Source organism: Stegostoma tigrinum, chromosome 3 (genome assembly GCF_030684315.1).
Source record: "Stegostoma tigrinum isolate sSteTig4 chromosome 3, sSteTig4.hap1, whole genome shotgun sequence".
In the NCBI taxonomy this organism is placed as follows: domain Eukaryota; kingdom Metazoa; phylum Chordata; class Chondrichthyes; order Orectolobiformes; family Stegostomatidae; genus Stegostoma; species Stegostoma tigrinum.
In genome coordinates this window covers 64,825,586-64,834,278 of record NC_081356.1, presented here as the reverse complement: position 1 = coordinate 64,834,278, position 8,693 = coordinate 64,825,586, and positions in this window count along the sequence as shown.

Here is an 8,693-nt window from a genome sequence, read left to right as displayed (position 1 = left end):
AGCTGGTGCCAATCTCCTGCCTTTTCCCTATATCCTGACACACCATTTATATCGAGATAATCGTCGGATGTCCTCTTCAAGGCCTCATTTGAACCTGCCTCCACCACATTTCCCAGTAAACTCACAGTGTAACTTTTGTTTTACCCCACATCACTCTTGCTTCATTTGCACATCACTTTAAATCTAACCTTCTTGTTTTAGAAGTAGCTTCCACAGATGCTGCCACACCTACTGAGTTTCTCCAGCAATTTCTGTTTGTTAAGCAAAGGTACCATAATCCTACCAGATCATAAGGCTGCTCTGTCATTAGTGAGAGATGACTGGTTCAACCTAAGGGTCACACCATATCTCAGGTAAAGGGTGAAATTGAGAAGGAGAGACCTTCACGGTAACCTCAGCCAGTGTTGGAAGTGAACCTACACTATTGACTTTACTGTGTATTGCAAACCAGCTATCCAACCAAATGAGCTTTCCTAATGATGAATAGGTGCAAGGCTTGCCAGGCAGGATCTGAATGCACTCATAGGCAGAATTTCAGTCAAGGTCAGAGACTCTCTATGAAGTACATGATTGTTCTCCAATGTAAGTGCAGTCTTGGATCCATTATGAGAACTCACATTGCACATCCTTAGTTTCCATTCTTTTACCCCTTTTTGTCAATCCATGAAGTTTCACTGAGGGGGAAGTAGTAATAAATAACATAGTGATAATGTCGCTGAACTAGCAATCCAGAAGTCCAGGGTGATGGACCTCCAGATTATCCTGCTGTGATGGCCAGTGGAATTTAAACTAATTAAATAAATAAATCTGGAATTGAAACCTAGATTTTCAGTGAAACTATAATCAATTGTCATAAAAACCCATCTGGTTCATTAACATCCTCTCGTCCAGAACAAAACAACGTGATCAATTACTATCCTCTGAATAGTCTGCCAAGCAAATTTGTTCAAGTGGCTATTGGATAGGCAACAAATGTTGGCCTTGGGAAGGTGCTCACACAGTGGTTATGTCATTGGAGTTTAATCCAGAACTCCCAGCTAATTTTCTGGGCAAATAGTTTCAAATACCATCATGGTAGAATTTGGTTTTAATAAAAATATGAAATTGTAAATCAGTTGATGGTGGCTGTGTAACTAATGTTGACTGTCATAGCAATCCATCTGGTTTACTAATATTGTTTAGGGCATGAAATCTGTCATCCTTACCTGGTCTGGCCTATTTGTGACTCCAGACCCACTGTAATGTGGCTGACAAGGAACTGTTAACAATTTGAGATGGACAACAAATGCAAGACTAACAATGAATGAATAAAACAAAACATTCAAGGCAAATTCTCTGCATGAGCAGCTCATGCCAATGCATTTGTCAACTTTCTGCTTGCTTGCTCTGGTCAGACCCTCTGCAGTATTTCATCAATCACTACGTGATTCCTTTCACTATTTTAAAAAGAACTTCAGCAACAATATTCATGACTGTGGTGTTCATGTTTTCACACAAATCTATCAACTAGTCATTAGCAGATTCCTTTTCATTATTAATCCAGAAATTAGTCATTGCCCAAGTCTGCAGGCTCACCATTTCTATGTGACTGTCTCTAAACATCCTGTTGTTCTTGGTAGGTGTAAATGTAGTAAGCTTAAATCTAGTTTCCATGTCTATAAAGCGTAGTGCTGAAGTTTTTCTTTCATTTTCCTATACCTTTAGATCGGCGGCGACAATTTCAGAAAAGTTACATGCCAATGGCAAGCATAACTTGATGGGACGTCAACCTCCTTTGTACACTAATCTCTTCCATAAGCTTCATATAAATATTTCTAATCAATCTGATAAGATATGTTTTGGCACACAATTGAAGCAGTTGTAACTTGAAACCAAGCCTCTTCTGCCACAAGAGCTCCAGTAATTAAATTGGCCGGCATATGTTTTAAAGTAGTCTTCTGAACCATAATTGGCAGGTTTCAAATAAACATTGAGTTCCTCACCATGAGCCCTACTAGCGAGGTCTCCCATCACATTACACGAAACATGCCTCATTACCCCATTTTCATGGCATCCATCTCATCCAATTCTAACCCATCATACCACACATTATTCCTGGAACAACTTGCCATTGCTATGTTATCCCAGAATTGACTTTCTACCACACTTCTCACCATCGACCATGTCATTCACCTCCCTATCTAATTCTGTCCTTTTGATTTTTCATTTAGACAGTTAACAGTGGTTAATTATGGAGATATATTCACACAACATTGTAGACCCTCTTTAACAACAAAACATAAGTTCATTACACAACAGGTGAATTGAATAAACAAAAATCAAAGCAAGCTATCTAAATGTCAGCGAGACCCAAAACAAAGTTTCAACATGATCTTGATGCTATCCATTATATAAACTCCAATCCAGAGAAATTATGTACCATATGTCACCTCTTTAGGGCTCTATGTAATTGACATTTAAAGATTTATTCTGTGTGGTCTCTGGAGACAGTACGATAAGTCTTTCTTAAGTCTGCTGACATGAGCATTTCACTTATCCAATAGCCTTTACCTTAAACCATTCTAATAATCTGGATATTTATAAACTTATTCTCCAAGATTGAGAAGTTTGCAAACTACCTCATTCTGCTAAGGGAACCTATTCTCTGAAATGCCCAGAATCATTATTACTGGTGAGAAACAATTGGTTCCAAAATCATACCTCTTCTGAACCAAATTGCAAAACCTAGTTCTGAACTGAACTTAAAAAAAAATCTTTCGAGCTGAAAATAAAGCCAATGGCTTTATATGGTGACTGTACCTACCATAAACCTTGCAGCCAAATATTTTTCCTTTCACATCACAGGAATTTATAGTTACCTGCTCTTTGGCAAGTGTTGGTTTAGGTCACTGTTTAAAGGAATTCCTTCACAAAAGTCACCAACATCCAGATGACAATAGGTTTGAAATCCAAACTCCATGTCTCAAATGCTGATTCATTCACAGATAAGGTGTCAGGATGGAATTTGGAACAATCAATAATTTCCAATTCAAACTAATTCTGGTATTCTATCTGGGTGCTGCCAAAAGAAATGGAAATATTGGTTTGTCTTGAAGCAGCTGATGGTGGAAAATAGGGACACTATTAGACCGAATCGACAGCATGAGACTGAAAATCATATTTGCCTGAATGTTGAGCCAGGAAGAGCTGAAGAGGCCCTTCCAACCTCATATTCAAATTACAACATTTAACAGGTATCTGGATGGGTATATAAATAGGAAGGGTTTAGAGGGAGATAGTAGGAACTGCTGATGCTGGAGAATCTGAGATAACACGGTGTGAAGCTGGATGAACACAGCAGGCCAAGCAGCGTCAGAGGAGCAGGAAAGCTTGACGTTTTGGGTTGGGACCCTTCTTTCTGAACCTATTTATATGGTGAAGCTGTACAAAACTCTGGTGCGGCCGCACTTGGAGTATTGTGTACAGTTCTGGTCACCGCAATATAAGAAGGATGTGGAAGCTTTGGAAAGGGTGCAGAGGAGATTTACTAGGATGTTGCCTGGTATGGAGGGAAGGTCTTACGAGGAAAGGCTGAGGGACTTGAGGCTGTTTTCATTAGAGAGAAGAAGGTTGAGAGGTGACTTAATTGAAACATATAAAATACTCAGAGGGTTAGATCGGGTGGATAGGGAGAGCCTTTTTCCTAGGATGGTGACGGCGAGCACGAGGGGGCATAGCTTTAAATTGAGGGGTGAAGGATATAGGATATATGTCAGAGGTAGTTCTTTACTCAGAGAGTAGTAAGGGAATGGAACGCTTTGCCTGCAACGGTAGTAGATTCGCCAACTTTAGGTACATTTAAGTCATCATTGGACAAGCATATGGATGTACATGGAATAGTGTAGGTTAGATGGGCTTGAGATCGGTATGACAGGTTGGCACAACATCGAGGGCCGAAGGGCCTGTACTGTGCTGTAATGTTCTATGTATGTTTAAACATGAACTTGGGGCAATGCAAGAAATTGTGAGAGATTCTGGGGGTTGTTCCAGAGGCACTCTGCATGATTGAAGATGTTTGTCTCACAGGAGTGCTGCAAAATCTCATACTTAACAGTTAAGGAGAAAGTAGCCACATGTATGGGAAGCATCATATCTGGCCATCAGTGTTAGGTTGCACACTCAAACGTTAAGCAGAGTGAAAGAAACATCTCACCAGGGCCTTTAAGAAACTCATTAAATTGCAGCAATATGGACTCCAAGTACTAGCTATCAAGCAAGTTTAGCTGCGGTAGTAAAGGGAAGATAGAGAAAGAGGATGTGGAACTGGGTACTGTGTTCAAATACTTAACTTTCTGACCTTACATGGAGTAATATATTGTGAACTTTTTTCAGATTGCATGAAAGATTGAAGAAATTCAATTCAGAAATCTCTGGTTCAGTGTTAGTATTTAAATTGTTGAATTGTACTATGGTGTGACATAGGGACAGGCTCCTGGTTCTAACTAGAGTTCAGTCCTCAGAGAAACATTTGTTGTTGGATCAGATGAATCCTGTCTTCAACGCAATCTGAGGGGAAGCTGTTATTTCCAGCAACTTTAGTGAACAAATGGCATATTCTGCGATGTCACACATAGGGAACTCAATTAATGCTGTGTTTTGAGACCACCCAGACACTGAATGTGGGCATCTGGTGCAACAAAAGACTTATAAATAGGAATGAGAATGAAAATTTCTTCAGTAGATCTTGATACATAGCAGAAGACAGGATCAGCAATAACAGTTAGATGAACCCCAGGAATGCCCACGAAACAGTTGATGCATACTACCATTGGTAGATATATTGTCCAAACCAGAAAAGACGGTTTTCACAATGACATGTATCATGGAGAATTCCGAAGCTAGAGAAGGCAATAATGATTGATCAAAGGAATTTTGCTAATTACAAGGAGCTTCAGTCAGATGATGAGTGTTCGTTGCAAATTCATTCCGCTGTTATATTGCAGTGTTATATTGCAGTTTAACTACGGATGTATGTAGAACAGATTGGTTGACATCTTACCAAGGTTCCCATTTATGTGGATTATTGCAAGGTTAAGGAGTAAAAAAAAATTACTTTTTTTAAAGATTTGATAATGTCAATCTATTGAGGTAACTAGAAAAGTGGTGACGCTATATAAAAAAAGTAATAAGAAGCACAATCACAGCTGACTTAGTCTTTAACAACAAATCCTTTTGATATTGAATGATTCATTATTGTCTGCTCCTAGATTCAAAGTTGGCATCTAGCCAAAGAGTTTCCATGACATGACTTCGCATAATGAATGAGGCGGTTTCTCAAGCAATAGCTATTTGGTTACAGGAGGCAGTGGAATCCAAACTGGAATATTTGTTTCCATTCCTTTCTTTCTCTGCCACTGCTTTGCATCATCATTAATAATAGACCTGAGTAGAAGTTTACCCACTTGGTTTAATGTGGCAACTATGGTGGGGGTTGGGGGTGGGGTGTCCTGCTTGTCAGGGACGTTATCTGTGACTATATATCAACTTCATTCTTCCACAGATCATAAGGTGCAGACACTGAAAACATCACATCCTTACAGCTTACATGTGCTTTTTGCCATTTTTCATAATGGCAATAAGGATAATAATTTTCAGTTTGATTTTTTTCTCCTTTTCTCCAATCTTCACTTTAAGGCAATGGTTTTCTGCTATGCTCCTATAAGATCATAAGATAAGATTTACTCTTGATAGACAATTAATAAAGAGGAAACCAAAGCCAATCTTTGATTGGAATGGATTTGTTAATAGACTTAAAAATTACAGGTCTAATTTGGTCCCACTCATTTGTAAGTGTCTCTATAAAAGTGTTTTTCAACAATGTTTTTTCTTAATTAAGATGTTCAGAGATGTTGTTATACACCTTTGGTGCAGATAGTCTTGAACTTAGGTTCCTGGCTCACAGATAGCGACACTACAATTGCACCACAAGACCACTTTTAAATGTGCTTTTTACGCACCACTGAAAGTTTTCTTTCACATCACCAAAGTAAATGTACTTTTATTTAACTCAGAAGTGTTATCGCACGCAACTGACCACCTTCCCACCGCCAAACTCACTGCGCCTTTTTTTGTTTCTTTAACCCAGTAACAATCACTGTTAAAACACTTGCATAGCCAACTGAATATTTACATTAAATGCCCATTATGGGCAATAACAAACTATCAAAGACAGGCTAGAAAGAGCAAGAAAGGACTAAATCAAAATGGAGTCAGAGCAGTGTATCCCCCATAGTTCCCTCCACTCTCAAAAAGCATTGAGGGACACCGCATGCTCCTTATCAAAGGACATCTGGGCACTAATGTAACTGCAGAAAAGGGGCAGACAGTGAGCAGAGATGACCCCCACCACAGCCTGCTGTTTATAGCCAGTCTGGCCAGGCCCAGCGGCAGACCCATGATGAGGTCCTTCGATTTGCCCACACTGGATGCTCAAAGATCAGGAGTGCAGGGCTGAAGTGCAACCAAAAACACAACAAAAGATTTTTCTAATGACTAAAAAGGAGTGCAAACATCCACAACCAACGTATACACAGTCCACAGGCTCCACAGCACCACAAAATGAACATTTGGGATGGGAAACTTAGATCTGCTGTAGCCTGTGACTATAAACGACTGCTGCATGCGACACCTTCCATCCCAGAACTCTGATGGAAAAAGGTAGAACTTCTGCGTTGAGAGCAGTCCACTGGGGATCCCCACTGCCCAGCTGCAATTAAGCACACCAAGGTGTTTCTGGGCGGCGGATGTAAAAGTTGAGGTGGACGGCGTGCAGCAGCAGCCTGTGCAGAAACTGCCTTTTTGCAGGGCTAAGACACACAGTAAGCGCTTAGGACACAACTGAGGTCACTAAGCTCAAGTTCCTCAGGGAGGTTCAGGACCTTGGGGCCAATATGAAATTTTATCCGAGTGGGGCTACACATGGACAAGATTCCACTGCATATCTGAGCATCCTCCAACTGGTAAATGACTTCAGGTCTGAGCACTGCTGTTTTGAGGTAGCGGATGACATTGTCTGAGTTGGACGACCAGTAATGACAGTCTTGCCAATTCCTGCGGCAACATCCAGCCCAGGCCTTTGCCACTCAGCACGTCCCCAACTCTAGCAACCCACGTGACCACTGCCCTTCCCTTCGCCAGCCACTCAAACTTGTCATGGTGGAAATGTGGATTCCTGAGCAGTGGGTCTCTGGCAATAGCTGCTACACCTGACAGCGGGAAGACCCAGAGCAAGTCAACCATGTTTCAGACATCGATCACATCATGCAAAAGACAGAAAAACTGCAGACCGCTGTGGTCAATAAATAAGAGCTGTGTATTATTAAATGTGCTTAAGTAACCAATCAGTCAGTGCTCCACCTGTGAGTAGTTAGTTTCTGATATAATTACAGTGATAATTAATTAAGCAACAGACTCTTGTGGCACAGTGTCTATAGATATTATTTATATGGATTTCCAGAAGGAATTTAGTTTCATCCCACATAAAAGACTATCAACTAAGGGACAGATGGCAAATTACTGAAATGACTGGGAAATTGGTTGAGAGGCAGGCAACATAAAGTGGGGATAATGGGCAACTACTCGAGTTGACAGGATGTGACCAATGGTGTCCAACAAGGATCTATGTTAGGACCTCAATTACTCACGTTATTTATTACTAATTTGGTTGATACCACAGGAAGGTATGCCTTCTACCTTTGCCAGTGGAGGTGGTAGACGCAGACACGTTAGCGTCCTTTAAGATATATCTGGACAGGTACATGGATGGGCGGGGAGCAAATGGACACAGACCCTTAGAAAATAGATGACAGGTTAGACAGAGGATCTCGATTGGCGCAGGCTTGGAGGGCTGAAGGGCCTGTTCCTGTGCTGTAATTTTCTTTGTTCTTTGTATATATCAAATTTTCTATTGGAGACATTGTAGCTGATAGCATAACATTTCAAAGGATGTTGATAGTCTAGGTGAAGTGGCAAAATTGTGGCTGATCAAGTTCAATGCAAGCGTGATGTTATCCATCTTGGGACTGAAAAAGCTTTGATCAGTGTACTTTCCTGGTGGCATGAAGTGCGACACAGTGGTTTGGTGGTTAGCACTGCTGCCTCACGGGACCTACGTTCCAATTCAACTTTAGGAGACTTTCTGCATGGAGTCTGTAGATTCTTCCTGTGTCTGTGGATTTCTTCCAGTTTTTCTGGTTTCCTCCCACAGTTCAAAAATGTTCAGATTAGGTGGATTGGCCACACAAAATTGGCCTTATTGCCCAGGGATAAGCAGGCTAGATGAATTAGCTAAGGGAAATGCAAGGTTACAGGGATGGGGTAGGATAGGGAGTTGGTGTGGGTGGGATACTCCTTCGACAGTTGGTGTGGACTTGGGCTGAATGGCCTGCTTCTACACTATTGGGATTCTAATTAAAAACATACAAGAGATGTCCAAAGAGATACATGGTAGACTCATTGGTAAAGTTAGATCACATATGATTCAGGATGAGCATGTCAATTGGATACAAAATTGCCTTTATGATAGGAGACAGTGGGTGGTGGTGGTGGAGGTTTCTTTACAGGCAGCCAGCAGTGTTCCTCAGAGGTCGGTACTGGGTTCACTTTTGTTTGTCACTGAGATAAATGATTTGGATGAGGAAATAGGAGGCAACGTT